The sequence below is a fragment of the Danio rerio genome, chromosome 9, assembly GCF_049306965.1.
Source record: "Danio rerio strain Tuebingen ecotype United States chromosome 9, GRCz12tu, whole genome shotgun sequence".
Classification (NCBI taxonomy): Eukaryota; Metazoa; Chordata; class Actinopteri; order Cypriniformes; family Danionidae; genus Danio; species Danio rerio.
This window is the reverse complement of record NC_133184.1, coordinates 11,957,237-11,975,029: the sequence shown is the minus strand read 5'-3', so window position 1 is coordinate 11,975,029 and position 17,793 is coordinate 11,957,237. Positions and strand designations below refer to the sequence as shown.

General features: G+C 42.8%; 1 long non-coding RNA gene across 1 annotated transcript in view; it reads left to right on the top strand.

The window, feature by feature from the left end:
• The window catches only part of LOC141376077 (uncharacterized), a 48,064-nt gene that overhangs the window by 13,948 nt on the left and 16,323 nt on the right, over positions 1–17,793 (top strand). Inside the window, exons 3-4 of the long non-coding RNA XR_012385186.1 lie at positions 14,249–14,389; positions 17,340–17,468. This is a non-coding gene — a long non-coding RNA (uncharacterized lncRNA). The remainder of the gene's footprint in view (positions 1–14,248; positions 14,390–17,339; positions 17,469–17,793) is intronic.

Below are 17,793 nucleotides of genomic sequence, written 5' to 3'. Positions count from 1 at the left end.
CAAGAAATACCAAGCATATGGTGAGATGACAAGTTCACCTTCAAAATTCATTTCCACACCTTCTGTAAAATTGAAATGAAATGAAGTTTGTTTTCACAAGCGTAGCTCTTCTTCAAAAGGCCAGCAAAAAGTTTTTGTTAGCTTGTTTCAAGATCTCATTGATCTGGATTTGACATTTAAAGTTTGCAGATTGCTGTAAACTTCCCCCAAAACTGGTTGCTGGCAGGTGCTCCGCATACGCATATTCATAATTTTCTGACACAAGCCGTTCCGTAGTAGAGCATATGGATGTATATTTGTGACCTGCATATGCTCATGTTCAATTATTCCTGTTTAAGAATGCCTCCTCCTACTCAAACACAATCAGAGGTGAAAAAGCTACTTCACTTTTCTTTGGCCCAAATGAAGTGATAATAATGTGAGAGCTTGTTATATTTTCCAGAGTGTGAGATGCAGGCGAATGTGTTGTTTCCAACCAAAGAAATTTGTTTTTAGAAGGGGAAAAAAGGAACAAATCTCCTATGTGGTTTCGAATGAGCGTAGATTTGCTGTAGAACTTTGATATTAGTAATATGTAGAATATATTCTCTGAATTGAAAATGTTCTTATTTGGATATCTCAGACTAATTAAAGTCAAGCAGATTTTCCTAATGAGTATTGAACAAAGCACAAACATATTTAGTCATGCTGTGCTTTTACAGACTAAAACTGAATATTTTAGATGTATAAAACTATGTATTTTTTAGAATAAATGTTAATTAAGACACTTCAGTGATGTTAGACTTTGTAGTCACTGTCTTGGATGACTTTAGATAACAATTTAAATCGCACAAAAACATGAGGCAATTATCAGATGATCAAATTTGCCATCAGACAAACATTATTAAACACTTGACACATTTTATGTTTCATAATTTATTCCATATCATTATGAGCCATCTTTTTTGTTCCCGCTTGCCTTTCCACACATCAAGCTGTCATCACAGACATCAGAGATGTGATCTTCCCTCTGTCCTGACTGAATGTGAACAAGACTGAGGCCGCTTTGATAATTCACTTTGTAAAGGCGTCATTATTATGCATGGAGTTGCAGGAAAACGTCAAATAATGAGACAATGACACAGTGAATTTGTATGGAGATAGTTTGTGCCAGTCAGAGACTAGAACCGACTCATTTCTGATTCTTTTTGATGTGTTGTCCTGACACAAGATGCTAATGTTGTTGGACATGCTGCTGGCTCGTCCTCCGTGTTCGTTTGGTGTGCTGTCTGCATCTCGGATTGTAAGTAGAACAATATGCATTTGAATGTCTTAAATTATTGTAGTGAATGAACTGATTGCATAAGTAATCTGCCATGACCTAAAACAGTTCCTAAATTGGGCTCGAAAAACAGAAGGGGCCCTTGTGAATAAGTTATGTAACTGCATAATATTTAGACTGAGAAACAGAAAAGATGTTGTATCCGTTGCATTTTACTTCTAATGGAATTTTTATAGTAGTGGATAGTATGTGAAGCTGCATGGGTAAATTGAGAATCGTTATAGTTATCTAAACAGAGTATATATATATTTTTTCTGATTTGGACTTTTTCTGATGTTGGACAGTTTATCTCATGATTCTGACTTGTTGTTCTCAGAATTGCAATACCTCTGTATTTCACATTTTTGATTAATGACCTATTTCCACTAAGTGGTACAGTACGGTCGGTACACTTTTAAAGCTGTTTCCACTGTCAAAAGGTATCAAAAAGTGAACCATACCGTACTTTTGGGTACCCTTTTCAAGGATACCTAGCACGACAAAAGGGTACCAAAAGGAGGAGCCAGAAACACAAATAATGCTATTTGTTTACAGAGAAATGTCACTCGTAAAAGTCCTGTTGTTGTTTTACAAGGCCATCTAAAACGGAGAGCGCTTTAACTTTCTCGAGAGAGCTCGCGTGCACTCACTGTGAGTATATATTTGAAATGGAGAACTTGAGCTAATGATAATAATGTGCGCGTGATTATTGAAGTGCTTCTGACATCTTTTCAGAAATGGACAAATGTGAGAGTGAATCGAGAAAAAACAAAGGAGAAGCCTGAAACAACAAAGGGAGCAAATGATTCTTTCAGCAACCTAAAACTTGAACAAACTGCTATGTTTTAAGTATTATCATAATTTTTTGGACTATTATGAAATCGGAATGATGGAATTCAAGACATTAAATGTGCTGGTGAAGATTAAAGATACAGATGAGAGGTTTGCACTGACTGTGGGCTATATGTTGCATGTTGTTTTTGAACCTAAATAAGGACTGAATCTATGCTGTGTGTAGTTTTGTTCTGTAATTGGTAACATATCGGTGACTGTAAGAGTCTGTATGTGTTCATATACAGTATGTTGCATTTTTACATAATTGCAGATGCTACAGTAGGCTATTTACCAATGATCTGCAGGTATAATCAAATCATATTCATAGAAAGGTTAGTAATGAACAATAATCCAAAAGTATTTGTGTGTATAGAGCATCTGTTTTGTGAGAAGTGCTTCTCATATGATATGTGAAGGACCCGTACAGCTTTACTTTGACTTTTCCTCGAGCGAGAATGATGTCGACTGAAACCATATCATATACAGTACCATACCCACCTAAAAGGTACCATAGGTGAACCATTAGTACCCTTTTGGCAGTGAAAACGCAAACCTGATAAAAGTGACCCGTACCGTACCACTTAGTGGAAACAGGCTATAATAAGCGTGCAACTTTTTATTAATATTGTGCAATTCAGATATAAAAGTCAGAATTGCTAGATGTAAACTCAAAACTGCGAGAGCATGTAAACTCGCAAAATAGAGGAAATAAAATCACAATTCTGAGGAAAAAAGTCTGAATTGCGAGATGCAAACTCTAAATTCTGAGATTTTACCTTTTTCTCACACTTCTGACTTTATATTTCACAATTCTGACTTTTTTGTTTGAAAAAAAAAAGTTTTGACTTGTATTGACAGTTTAATGATTCAAAAAGGAGGGAAAACATCTCAAAGTTCTTTCATGATGTTGCGTGACCTATACAAGGTATCTGCACACATGCACACTTTGGTCAGAGTTGTAATAATGACACAAAGGTGTTAAATGACCTTAACACTGATGTACTGTAAGTGGATGAAATCTGAAAATGTTCCATGTACAGTATAAGGTTACTGACTCTCAAAACGAAAGAGTCTACTCAGAATTATCGATTCGAGTTAATCTTCAGACAGATCTTTAGCCTTTTAGTTTCAACAAATGAGTAAAACTTTGGCTGCCCAGTTGTTTTACATGCAGACCTTGGAAAACATGACCCCCAGCCCCAACCACACTGTGGTGGATTTCTGGTGATCTTTAGGCAATTTTAACTGCCTAAAGATGAGGCTGTGAGGAATTAATGGTTAGAGTACATTTTCACAACAATACACCAGTATAGCTCCATCCTTGTCCTGTGTTCTTGTCATTTTACTGATGACTAATGCAGTAACCTACCACAAAATGCAGGATTCACAGGCCACATGTTATTAAAAAAAGGATCAAAAGAATCTTCTTCCCCCAGACCACAACCTGTATCTATGAATAAAAGGGTTGCCGCCTTGTTCTCTGTAGTTGTGTTTATTATGTTCACTCGTGAAACCCATTCATTTCAATGGCTTAAGAGTTGCGCAAGGTTTTTTTTTTTTTACTGCGATGACCAAAGGATGACGCTCAGAATGCATGTCTCGCAGTCAAAGCAACATTTACTACGGCACAGAATTGTTTCTATTAATAAATGTTTATTATTATTACTTGGTGTTATGATAAAGAATAAAGCAATTTGTACATAATCAATACATTTCTGCATAGGGAGCATGCATAAACTGTACCAGACTGCAATCTGTAATAGGCGTTCTGTTTCCAACATGTGCTACAGTAGACCAATCAAAACACTGGATCATTGGACCAATCACTGCAGATTAGTGTCAGACAAAGGAGTGATTTGTAAAAAAAAAAAAAAATCACTAAACACATAATACTGTACGTCAGTCAAAAAAGGTACAAAAAAATCCTTTATATTATAAAATATTATAAGAAGATGAAGGTGGGTTTGACCTTACATGCATCAGCCTGACCTTGAATGAGTCAGTCTGTTGTTGGGGACTCCAACAAACAAAATATGAACCTTTAATAATCCATAGTATGACACTTTTACATTTATTTTTTGCATACATCTGATTATTTCCAAAATTCTATTGCAATTCCATTATTATGATGCATGTAAATGTTATCAATGTTCAATTGCAAATGCATTTTTGTGGTATTTATGACCACATACTGCTAATACTGTAAACATCTTTGTTCATAATCTATTATCCCAGTAATTTTGTTACACAGAAATTGTATTAATTTGTGTTTTAAAATACCAAAGACCGTTTCTTAACTTTCCATGTCATGATTTTAATGTCTGCTATGATCTTACCTGTGAATTGTTTTATTATAGAAATAAGATCATCATGTGAGTCTTTGAATCAAGATTATGATCTTCCAACTGTTAATTGTACGTTTCTAGTATGTACTGAAACACTATTGTGTTAAAAACCAAGGGGGTAGTGATAATTTTATGAAGAATTCAATTTGGAGCTACTGACATTGTTTCCCGAGCAGAAATATCAATCTGGGGAATAATGTTTTCATTATTGCACTTGCCAAAGTGCACTCATCACTCCCTAGCAGCCTGTCTCAGAGACCTGACAGCTGTTCAGGAAATAAAATGTATTGTCATTACGGAGAATCACCAACTCGATCCACGATCTGAGTATCATCAGAATTAATCATGACATCCCCATATTGGGTGTCATTTATAATCTAACTCTTCTGTTTTGGTCAGCCCAAAATAATATTTCAGAGCTGTGAAACAGCTACATGGACAGACGAGAGAGGACGTCTTCTGAATAAACAATGTGTTGTGATTTTCCCTGATTATCTCTGGTTAAATCTGCAAGATTCTTCCCCTTATTACTCTCTATAGGCTTCCCCCCGCTTTGATCTCCTCGTGGTTTTGAATTCATCTCACAGGAAGCTTGTTATGAAGAAGCTGCTTTGCTAATTCTGACAAATTTTCATAGATGATTGTGGCCTGAGCCGTATTCTCCAAATAGTTGCGTAGTTAAGGGTAAAGATGAAATGTAGGCTACCTCAGAAAACCCATCTCACTTTAATTAATGGTGGGTGGCTGTATGACACTTCTAACACCACAAACTTTTTTGACAGTGTTTTATGACATGAAAGCTAAGCTAACTTTGAATCCTCTTCAGAGAGACTTTGTAAACTCCAGACATTTGCACCCCATCCTATTTTTCCCCACAGGCAATGGGGAAGCATGGAGGCAAGTTTTCAGAAAAAGAAATGAAAAGAGATGACTGAGGTGCATTTATTGTCATACTTTATTAAACCAACCCCATCAATAAAGTCTCTTTATCAATGCCTTATCTGAAATCTTATTTTATCTTATTTACTTTATTTGTTAACCTTTATGTACTGTTGGGGATGTTTTCATCCACTCTGGGCTGATTTCTGTGTCTTAATTTAGACATAAATATTTTTGTGTTTTAGATAGCTGAACAATTTGTGGCAACACATTTTATTTTGACAAATATTTTGAGAAAATACTTTTTATTATTATTTTTTTTAACTCAACAATAAACTCTGGGCAAATTGACTACCCTCTTGTTTTGTTATGGATGAAAACATCCACAAAATTAAACTGCTGTAAAAATGCATTATCTAAAAAAAATAAATAAAATAAAATAAAAAAATCATATAGTTTTAATCTGTTAATCAACCTCTGTTCTGATCAACTATTACATTGCTTATAAAATTACAGGATCTTAACTTTTTAATTTCCAGTTTCATGAATGTCACTGATTTGGTGAGAAAAAAAAGACATTTTCAATATAAAAGTATATATTGGTGGCTGTTTTTGCCACATTGTCTTCTATTATAACCACATTATTTTTGATTACAAAATCATGACACCTTATATTTTTACTGTTGATCGTCAGTTTGCAACATTAACCCTTTAGATTGAACTGTACAAAAAAAAAAGCTTGTTTCTGAACTTTATATACAGTATAACAGCAAAATAAAGTGTGCGCGTGTGTGTGTGTCTGTTTGTGTGAGTGTGAGAGTCCTGCACTTACCTTGATGTGTTCGAGAAAATCAAAATATGCATCTCAGCTCTCAGAACTACATGGAGTAAACAAAAACAAAGACTGTGTTTATACACCATCAAATGTAGTTATGGCAAAAACAGCCACCAACAGTAAATTAGGGAGAAAAAGCGAAAATCTAATAATGTATCAAAGCCAATAGTGTTACTAATCATTAGGCCCACCCGTAATCTGCGCGCGCAGAATTCCAGCCCATCATTAACTGTTTATTTACTTGAGTAAATATGTGTAAATCTATATTTATTCAGCTTTTATTTTTTTATTAATTTCACTAATATTATGGACTAAAGTGAAAATGTTTATCTGATTTATGTACAATGCAGTTTGTACAGCAATATTTTTTGTCTTTTACTAGATACATTATACAAACTTGCTTCATTTAACGAATAAAGTGAATCTAATTGGATTTTTATTTTAAACCATTAAATAGATGTTCAAAATATATAATTTTTATTTCATATATTAAGGTTTTAGTTATGATACTGCCAAAATAATTCAGCAGAAATCCACAGACTTTTACCAAAATTCTCTGCAGAAATAGCAAAAAACGTCCACAGATTCCGTCTGGCAATTCACGTTCATAATTTTAAAATAAATTACTTTTGATATTGAAAATACATCATTTTGTGTTTTTTTTTTAGCCAAATCAGTGACATCATTTATAAATTTGGCAATAAAAATAAATAAAAATTTTGTAAAAAATATATATATATTTAGTAGTTTTACTCAGTACTAAGGTTGATTAACAAATTTATGCAAAATTAAATATGAAAAATGATTTCTTATTTTTTATTATTTCTTATATCTGTTAAACTCAACAGAAGATAGTTTATTGAATGTTAGAAACTGGTAGCCATGGATTTTACCTTAGTATTTTTCCCCACTAAGAATGTCAATGCTTTGTTTAGCAGAATATCTTCTTTTGTGTTTAGCAAAGATTTTCAATAGGGCAGAGCTAGTGTTTTTTCCCATACCGATACAGTTCCAGTGAATGGTTGATGTGACTGTTCAATTTTATAAGGTTCCTTTACAGCATTGATGTTGTAATGAAATTAAAATACAACCGAAAGAGCTTGAACCAGGTTAATGCAAAATTCAAAGTTCTTTTGCATACGTCTGTATATACCCTATTGCTTCAGGGTTTCATTTTTGCTTTAAAACATTAGATCCATCCACCCATGATCATTCATAGCATTACTGAGTGAGTTTTTTGTTTTTGTTTTTTTAAACAGTGTGTAGAATTGTTTTCCATCACACCCAGCAACAAGCTTTAAAAATTCAAAAAATGGATGTGAAATATGTGATCTAAAGAGCTTGAAACAGCAGAAACTGTGTGTCTGTTTCTTCCATGTGTGCATGTGTTATGAGTCAGAATATCGCTCTTGCCTTTTAAATTTTTTATTCAGTGGCAGAAACAAGTCTCCATACTTTCCAGATGATGACATCTACGCTTCATCTTAACACTTCCTCACACTTCCTTTAGAGTCACATCTATGAACAACCATGAGAGATGTTCTAAAGCTGACTCAATAAGCTAAATGCAATATACATTCTATGCTTTATATGTTATGCTAAATGTTAAATCAATTGTAAAAGACCATAAATAATGCATGCCTGCCCATATAATCAAAATCCACTTTAGATTGCAGTCATTTCAAGCACTCAGTGCTGGTTTAAAGGAAGGTGTTGAGCAGCAGTCATAAAAAAAAATCTCATAAAATGTGATGTGTAGCTTAATTCTAATTATAGAACTAATGTACCTGTTCCCCTTCGGTTGGGGAACTTCAGTGCCATGAATGGGAGGATTCGGATCAGAAGCCGCTTATCTGGAGAGTATTGAACGGGCCAATGAATGAAATTAATTGGCAGCGTAAGCTTGCGCAGGTGTGCGACATCTGCAATTATCTCAGCATATAAGCACACCTGAAGCCAGCAGACGCCATCCTTTTCGCTTCAGATCCTTTCTGAGTGAGTCGATGAGGGTTCCTCTTGCTGATCAGCACTTCAGAGCGAACGAGTGTGTCTCCCGGTCCAGAGTGGGTCTTCGCGGTGGCAGACGGTCGAGCTGGGTTACTCCCTTGCCTGCGGTTCTTTGGGTCCGGTCCTCCAGAGCGGTGCGTATAGTTGCAACTTTCCTAAAAGAGCAACACAGTCGTGCAGCACGTCCTTTTCAGGATGGCGCTCCGACTGTGCGTTTCTGGATGCGGGGGTTTCCTGTCTCCGGATGATGGACACGATCACTGCATTGCATGTTTGGGGGTCCAGCATGTTAATGCGGTGCTCGCGGGCGGTTCATGTCGTCATTGCGATGCCATGACCGTTGCACAGCTAAGATCGCGGCTAACTTTCGCAAGAGAGCGAGCCACCCCAGTTGCCTCCTGCTCTAAAAAAGCAGCGGGCGCTCGGGCAGATCTGAGGGTTTCAGCGGGAGCTAATCCGCCGCCCACGGGCTCGCGGACCTCTCGCTCCTCACGGCGCTCCATCCAAGCTTCGGGTGGTGAGAGTGATCCGTCTAACCAGATGGTAGCTCTCACACTCGCTGACACCGGAGATCAGATGTCCTCCGCGGCATCGGAGGGTGGGCTTTCACTGTCCGACGAAGATCCGGACCCGCTCGCCCCCTCCGGGCAGGTGAGCGCTGTCAAATCGGATCCTGAAGCGGACATGTTAGCCGTGCTTTCCCGGGCTGCTTCGGCCGTGGGGTTGGAGATGGTTTATCCCCCAGCTCCGCGGCCGGACCGACTAGATGGGTGCTACGTAGAGGACCAGAAGGCGAAGCCTTCGAAGCCTCTTGTCCCCTTCTTCCCGGAAGTGCACAGTAGGCTCACGCAGTCCTGGAGGGCACCTTTCTCTGCCCGTGCTGCGAGTGCCTCCGCCCTCACCGCCCTTGACGGCGGAGCTGCCAGGGGGTATGAGGCGATCCCGTCAGTGGAGCGCGCTATCGCGGTCAATCTTTGTCCGCGCGGCGCCTCTACGTGGCGGGGTTTGCCCCGCCTCCCGTCCAAAGCCTGTAGGTTGTCTGCCTCCCTCGGAGCCAGAGCTTATAAGGCTGTGGGCCAGGCTGCTTCTGCTTTGCACGCGATGGCCACCTACCAGCGCTACCAAGCGCAGGCGCTGGCCGAGCTGCACGAGGGCGGGTCCAACCCAAGCTTATTACATGAGCTGCGCACCGCGACCGACTATGCTCTTCGGACTACTAAGTCCGCCGCGTGTGCGCTGGGGAGGACGATGTCCACACTTGTGGTTCAGGAACGCCACCTCTGGCTAAACCTGGCCGATATGCGCGACGTTGACAAAGTTCGCTTTCTTGACTCGCCCATATCCCAGGCTGGCCTGTTCGGCGACACCGTCGGTGAATTCACCCAGGAATTCAAGGCGGTGAAAGAGCAGTCGGATGCGATGGGCAATGTCATCTATCGGCGTGGCCGTAAGCCCGCTCCGCCCGCCGAGCCATCCACCTCCGCTGTTCCTCGCCGAGGGCGCCCGCCAACGAGTGCTGCCCCGCCCCCGCCTGCGCCTCCGGCCAAGCGGGCGCGGCGTTCACCTCGAAAGCAGGCAGCCCCTCCTGCCCAGGGCGCCGTTAAGTCCGGTAAACGGACTGCGAAGCGTCCCTGAGACAGGCCATCCGGAGAAGAGGAAACTTGCTCTTTCCCCGCTGGAGGGCGGGGCCCCGATAACAACGGTACTTTTCAGTGCCACCAAAACATCAGTAAAAGAGCACTTTTTCCCTTCCCCGGATGTGACTGCACGAGTTCTGCCAGTCCGGGACGCGCTGCTTTCCGGCTCGCAGACTCTACGTGCTTCGCCAGTGGCTCACGAGCGCTGGGGGGACGGTCTCCCTTTCCTCAGCCCTCCAGCCCCCTCTCCGGAGTCAGGGTGCGGAGCCAGAGCGAATCGCTCTCCTCCAGCTCTTCCGCGGGACCCTCGTGCTTCCCGGATCAGCACACCCACTCCGCGCTGCCCCACCGCTGGTACGTCAGCGATTGTAGCGATGACTCCATTAGCGAGGGCTCTGCCTGCCTGGTTAGCGCGGGCCAGCCCCTCGCGGTGGCTCATACGCACAATCAGACTCGGTTACGCGATTCAGTTCGCGAAACGGCCCCCCAAGTTTACGGGCGTGTATTTCTCCAGGGTCAACCCCCTGTCCGCCCCTGTCTTGCGAGAGGAGATTGCTGCCCTCCTGGCGAAGGGTGCAATCGAGCCGGTTCCTCCAGCCGAGATGGAGAGTGGGTTTTACAGCCCATACTTCATCGTACCCAAAAAGAGCGGTGGGTCACGGCCAATCCTAGATCTGCGCGTTTTGAACCGCTGTCTGCACAAGCTGCCGTTCAGAATGCTCACGCAGAGGCGCATTCTCCAATGCGTTCGTCCTCGGGATTGGTTTGCAGCCATAGACCTGAAGGACGCGTATTTCCATGTCTCCATTCTTCCACGCCACCGCCAATTTCTGCGGTTTGCGTTCGAGGGTCGAGCGTGGCAGTACAAGGTCCTCCCCTTCGGGCTCTCTCTGTCTCCGCGGGTCTTCACCAAACTCGCGGAGGGTGCCCTAGCGCCCCTTCGGCTCGCGGGCATTCGCATACTCAATTATCTCGATGACTGGCTGATTTTAGCCCACTCGCGGGAGCAATTGATTATGCACAGGGACAAGGTGCTTCGGCATCTCCGCCTACTGGGGCTTCAGGTCAACCGAGAAAAGAGCAAACTCGCCCCCGTGCAGAGGATTTCTTTTCTCGGGATGGAGCTGGACTCGATCACCATGGTAGCGCACCTCTCCAAGGAACGCGCTCGCCTGTTGCTGAACTGTCTGAGGGAGCTCGACAGCAAACTAGTGGTCCCACTGAAGTTCTTTCAGAGGCTCCTGGGGCATATGGCATCCGCAGCCGCCGTCACGCCGCTCGGGTTGCTCCATATGAGACCACTTCAGCACTGGCTTCACGATCGGGTCCCCAGACGCGCATGGCACGCGGGCACACACCGGGTCTCGGTTACTGCGCTGTGTCGCCGCGCCCTCAGCCCTTGGAACGACCCCTCGTTCCTACAGGCCGGTGTGCCTCTAGGACAGGCGTCCAGCCATGTTGTTGTTTCAACAGACGCTTCCAACACGGGTTGGGGGGCCGTGTGTCGCGGGCATGCGGCTGCGGGCCTTTGGAAGGGTGCCCAGCTGCATTGGCATATCAATCGCCTAGAGCTGTTGGCAGTGTTCCTCGCTCTCCACCGCTTTTTACCGGTGCTGGAGCGGCAACACGTGCTGGTCAGGACGGACAGTATGGCGGCGGCGGCGTATATCAACCGCATGGGGGGTATGCGCTCTCGCCGCATGTCTCAGCTCGCCCGCCGTCTGCTCCTCTGGAGTCACCCGCGGCTGAAATCGCTGCGCGCCATTCACGTCCCAGGCACGCTCAATTGTGCAGCCGATGCGCTCTCACGACAGCTGTTACGCCCTGGAGAATGGAGACTCCACCCCGAGTCTGTTCAGCTGATATGGGCGCGATTCGGGGAGGCCCAGATCGATCTGTTTGCTTCCCCCGAGAACGCTCACTGCCAGTTGTTTTTTTCCCTGACCGAGGGCTCTCTCGGCACGGATGCACTGGCCCACAGCTGGCCTCGGGGCATGCGCAAGTATGCGTTTCCCCCAGTGAGCCTGCTCGCGCAGTTTCTGTGCAAGGTCAGGGAGGACGAGGAACAGATTCTGCTAGTTGCGCCCCTTTGGCCCAACCGGACCTGGATATCAGAGCTCTCACTCCTCGCGACGGCCCTCCCCTGGCGGATCCCTTTGAGAGAGGACCTACTCTCTCAGGGACAGGGCACCATCTGGCACCCTCGCCCCGATCTTTGGAACCTCCACGTGTGGTCCCTAGACGCGAGGAAGACTTAGGTAACCTACCGACTGCGGTGGTTAATACCATCACTCGGGCTAGAGCCCCCTCCACGAGGCGCGCCTACGCCCTGAAGTGGAGTCTATTCACTGAATGGTGCGTCTCTCGCAGAGAAGACCCCCGAAATTGCCAGATTAGTGTTGTGCTCTCTTTCCTTCAAGAGAAGTTGGACAGCAGGCTGTCGCCCTCCACTCTCAAGGTTTACGTGGCCGCCATCTCCGCTTATCATAGCGCGGTAGCTGGCGGCACCGTGGGAAAGCATAACCTGGTCATCCAGTTCCTTAGGGGTGCTAGGCGAATTAATCCGTCTCGCCCCCCTCTCATGCCCTCTTGGGATCTCGCCCTCGTTCTCACGAGTCTGCGATCCGATCCCTTTGAGCCACTCGAATCAGTATCTCTAAGATTTCTGTCCCTGAAGACAGCTCTGCTGGTTGCGTTGGCCTCCATCAAGAGGGTCGGGGACCTGGAGGCATTTTCGGTCAGTGACTAGTGCCTGGAATTCGGGCCGGATTACTCTCACGTCATCCTGAGACCCCGCCCCGGTTATGTGCCCAAGGTTCCTACCACCCCCTTTAGAGATCAGGTAGTGAACCTGCAAGCGCTGCCCCCGGAGGAGGCAGACCCAGCCCTTTCTTTACTTTGTCCAGTTCGCGCTCTGCGCATTTATGTGGACCGTACTCAGAATTTTAGATCATCTGAGCAGCTCTTTGTCTGTTATGGCGGTCGGCAGCAGGGAAGTGCCGTATCAAAACAAAGATTATCCCACTGGATTGTGGATGCCATTTCACTCGCTTATTCGAGTCGAGGTCAGCCGTGTCCCCCGGGAGTTCGTGCACACTCCACTCGGAGCGTTGCATCCTCTTGGGCGCGTGCACGCGGCGCCTCTCTAACAGACATCTGTAGAGCTGCGGGCTGGGCGACACCCAACACATTTGCAAGGTTTTACAATCTGCGAGTGGAGCCGGTTTCCTCAAGGGTATTAGGTAACCCTTTGGTGATTGAGGAGACAACTCGGTAGGGTGTTGAAACACGCTTGCGGCGCCATTCTCCCTAACACGGAGGTACGTGCGCCTTTTTTATCTGTCAGTAAAGTTCCCCGTCAGGTGAGCCCTGCAGATTCCTCCGTGGCCCCCAGCACTGACTCAGCGGAGGAGTCACTTGCTGGCCCACTACGTTGTAGGTCTGCCCGCTGGTCAGCCCGCGTTTTGGGTATAGGTGCCTGCTATGCGTGATCCCCACTAGGCGATCCCATATGCTTATTCCGCCACGGTTAAGTCCCCCCCCTGGGTGGACCCGTGTCTTCCCTCTCCGCTAACCACTCTTTTGCTATGCGTACTCCCCCTTTTTAGGGCTAGTCCATAGGTAAATTCTGCCATCTATCCCCCCCTTGGGTAACGGATGGCCTCCGCAGCGTCCTCCCTATCGGGATTGCACGCTTAGAATTATCTAGATGCTCACGACTTCCCAAAAAATATATCTAAATCCGTAAAACTTCTGTTGAAGTAGGATAAATTAGGGCCAGGGACACGTTGGAGGACCGCGCCCCCCATGATGTGGGTGCGTCACGCTTGCTTGACTATCTCCTCATCGGGGGTGTTGGTAAGGTGCAGTCATTATGGCGCTTTCCATATTCTCCCATTCATGGCACTGAAGTTCCCCAACCGAAGGGGAACGTTCGAGGTTACAGAAGTAACCCTTCGTTCCCCGAGGAGGGGAACGGAAGTGCCATATTCCGTCGCCATAATGACTGTCCCTTAGCTGTTTGAAAGTCTCTTCAGCTTAAAAGGATGTCATCTGCTGGCTTCAGGTGTGCTTATATGCTGAGATAATTGCAGATGTCGCACACCTGCGCAAGCTTACGCTGCCAATTAATTTCATTCATTGGCCCGTTCAATACTCTCCAGATAAGCGGCTTCTGATCCGAATCCTCCCATTCATGGCACTTCCGTTCCCCTCCTCGGGGAACGAAGGGTTACTTCTGTAACCTCGAACGTTACCCAGCTGCAGTTTTATCATGTATTTGATCAATTGTTTTTGTATGGCCTCATAATCATATAGTCTGTACAGTGTATGTTTATAGTGTACAACATTGTATTTTTTGAAAACTTTTGTACTGTAGACTAACACTGAATTGGTGTTTCTTTTTTTACAGGTTATTTGACTTTGTTCAACCCAGACTCATTGGAGATATGTGCCCAGGGCTTCATTTTTGAGAACAGAGAAACATGTACCCTAAAGCAGGGATTCTCAACCAGTCAGCTGTGGCCCCCTAGTGGCCTCATTGATCCTGCAGGTAGGCCATGTAAAATTATTATTAATGTAACATTATTACATGTAACATTATTAACCCGTAATGACCGAAACAGGTGCCTGTGGCTAAACATAAGTATTGTTCCTAAATGTTTAATAACTTTTGATCCGCTGATCCGATCCGCTGATACAATTCAAAGATTGGCATAAAGAAGAGAGTCTCAGCTTTTCATCGCTGTACAACATTACATTCACTGACCTTCATATGCCCCGGAATTAGTGTTGTTACGTCATCACATTTTGACCAAGCTGGTTTGACAAAGGAACGCTCGTGGCTTGTGACTCCGGACAAACCAGACATGATGCCTTGTCCCTCCTCCATGCCCAGATTGGTTCAAACTCATTCTCTCTCAACCAATAAGCATAGCTTTCGCTTTGTGAACCAGCAATCAGCTGTTTGAACAACCTGGAATGAGACATAGGCTATACATTTAAGCACGGTTAAATAAAATGCAAAAAAAAAAAAAAAAGTTTTGCATGAAATAATTCTCATACTAAGTACTTTTGCATGCACAACAGCACAAAAACATTACAAAACAGTGACACAGCAAAGATGAAGTGCTGGTCTTGCTGTTTTCAAAGGACGCAAATGACGGTGCGGCTGTTTGTATGCAATGCAAAAGTTGGGAAGCAGCAGGGTCAACACCATATGCTGGCACATAAAACCTAAGGATGGTCCATATTGAATCTAGTTTAGTTATGTAACTATTTGTAGTATAGTAAATATTTATATCTATTTTTTTTTTTTTTTTTTTTTACTGACGATTTGCACCATGTTTATTTGGACTTCGACGCATTATTTATTATTTTCTTATTCTATATTTGTTCATTATAAGTGGTGTTGTTTATGGTAACTGAAAATATATTATTTGGAAAAAGTCAAATTGCTTCAGTGTTCTGTTATTTTGTAACAATCTTTCTGTTTAGTTCATTCCCAAAACTTTTGGGCAAATACATGGTCAGTAAATAAATGCACAATTTTTTTTTCCCACTGAAAAATGCCTTAGAATAATATTGAAATAAAATGCTATAACTTGCTCAGTGAATGGTGGATGTAGACACAATTTATTTTGGAAGTATAAAACATTGTAGCGTGTATTTCTAAAGAAGAAAAAAAAAAACGTCATAAGGTTTTGTTTGTAATAACTAGAAAATGCCACTTAAAAAAAAAAAAAAAAAAAAAAAAAAAGGTTTTCTTAAAATTCTGGAATATTTTTTGTCTGTTCATATGTTTTTGGACCAAAAAATATTTTAGACTGGACCTTTAAATGATACAGATTGAAGCTTCAGGTTCCCCTGTTTAAAATAATATAAGACACTTAAGGCTGACTGCTAAAATAACAATAAAACTGCTTTTAAAAAAATATTAATAACATAGACCCATTAGGTGCCCACAAAATATCTCTAGGTCTTTAAAAGTTAATATGCTATATTAAAATGATCAAAGTAATGCACTTTCTCCTGATCGTGTCTACAACTAGTACAAAAACTTTGTGTTATTATAATTATTATATATTATTTAATATTATTAATAATTATATATTATTATATATAATAGAAAATAATAGAAGGCAAAACAAATGTATTCTATATGTTAATAAATAAAGGTTTAAATAAGCATTTCATACAAACATTTTAGAGAAAATGTCAGACAGGATGGCCTTCAAAAAATGATCAGAGAAAGTGGGCCCTGAAGTGAAAACGATGAGAACCTCTGCCCTAGAGTACATAAAGGCTGATTTTTATTTATTTATTTATTTTTCTTCACAAATCCATGTCAGCTGTGTACATTTTTGACAACCTCAAATACGTTACTGGTGCACATTTAATTATACGTGCCATTATCAAGTCCACCACCATCCTGAACTGTTGATACAAGGCATATTCCAATCATCTATTGTCCAATTTTGTTGATCCTTTGCAAATTGTAGTCTCAGTTATCTGTTCTAAGCTGACAGGTGTGGCACTTAGTGTGGTCTTCTGATGCTGTAGCCCATCTGCCTTAAGGTTCAACATGCATGTTGTGCGTTCATAGATGCTCTTCTGCATGCCTCGGTTGTTGTCTCTTAATCAGCTCAAACAAGTCTGGACATTTTTCTCTGACCTCTGGCTTCAACAAGGCATTTGTGCTCACAGAACTGCTGCTCATTGGATATTTTCTCTTTTTCTGACCTTTCTCTGTAGTTATGTGTGGAAATCCCATTAGGTCACAGTTTCTGAAATACTCAGACCAGCCTGTCTGATACCAAAAACCATGTAGACATCCCAAGTCTCCTGGAAGTTGTGGCTGTATCCCCCACCCAGTGGTACTGCCCGTAGCATTTGTTTTAAACTCAAGATGCAGACATATATACCCATGAGCACATATTTCTCAATTCTCAAAAGCCCTGGGCACATATTTCGGATGAGCCTGTGTTGAATTTATTTGCAGCCCCATTGGTAGCAGGAAGTCACACTTCTTTTAATTTGTCTCAGCTATGTTCATACGGCAGAAAACTGTGGCCCAAATCCAACCCTCCTGTAATGACAGTGTGAACAGTGCAATTCGAAAGAAATCAGATTTTTTTTTTGTTTTTTAATTCTTACCAGTCACTTTTGTATGTGTTAATACAGATCTGATGTATGATTAGTCTCATGTATGATCTGATGTATGATTAGCCATGATTAGTTAACACTTCATATCTGCTATTGGCCACATTTAAAACAACAACGTGAACAGCTATGGGGGGAAAAAAAAATCTGATTTGAGCACTAAGAAGTGTGAATGTAGCCATAGAAATAAAACAGGTGGTTTAGATCATGTGACGCTGAATTGCATGAATAAAATTATGATTCAGAGCCTTCTGCCAATTGTATGGTTTGTATGTCATGCCATCTAAGTCCCGAGCCATGCCATCTGATCTTGTTCTTCTGTCACATTAATGGGTCCGAAGGTATAGATGTTTGGAGAAATTGATGCCCTACCTGGGGGTCTGCATTAACGAGACTCTCCTAATGAATGGGAGGACACTAAAAGGCATCTTCTTTCCATCCATGTATCAACTCCAAGACAGGCAGGAAAGGTAAATGTCTCTCTTTTTTCTTCTCTGCTCATTGACTGATATCACCTCCTCCTATGCCGCCAGGGTTATTCTTAGTGGCCGCTTTGACTTCTCGTCTTGCTCTGTCAAAGCAAAACGCTATATCCAAGTCCATTAGCCTTGGAAAAAAAATTACATTACCACTTAGACTGACTGCACGGAGTGTGCCAGGATTTTCTGCCATCCCGCTGTTTCTTCATTTCCGACAAGAGGAAGTTATTAAATGACTTTCAAAAGGAACAGAAATTAAACCAGATATTTGAGTTCATGTCTAGGAGATACGTCTGAATGTTAAGGTTGCGGGCTC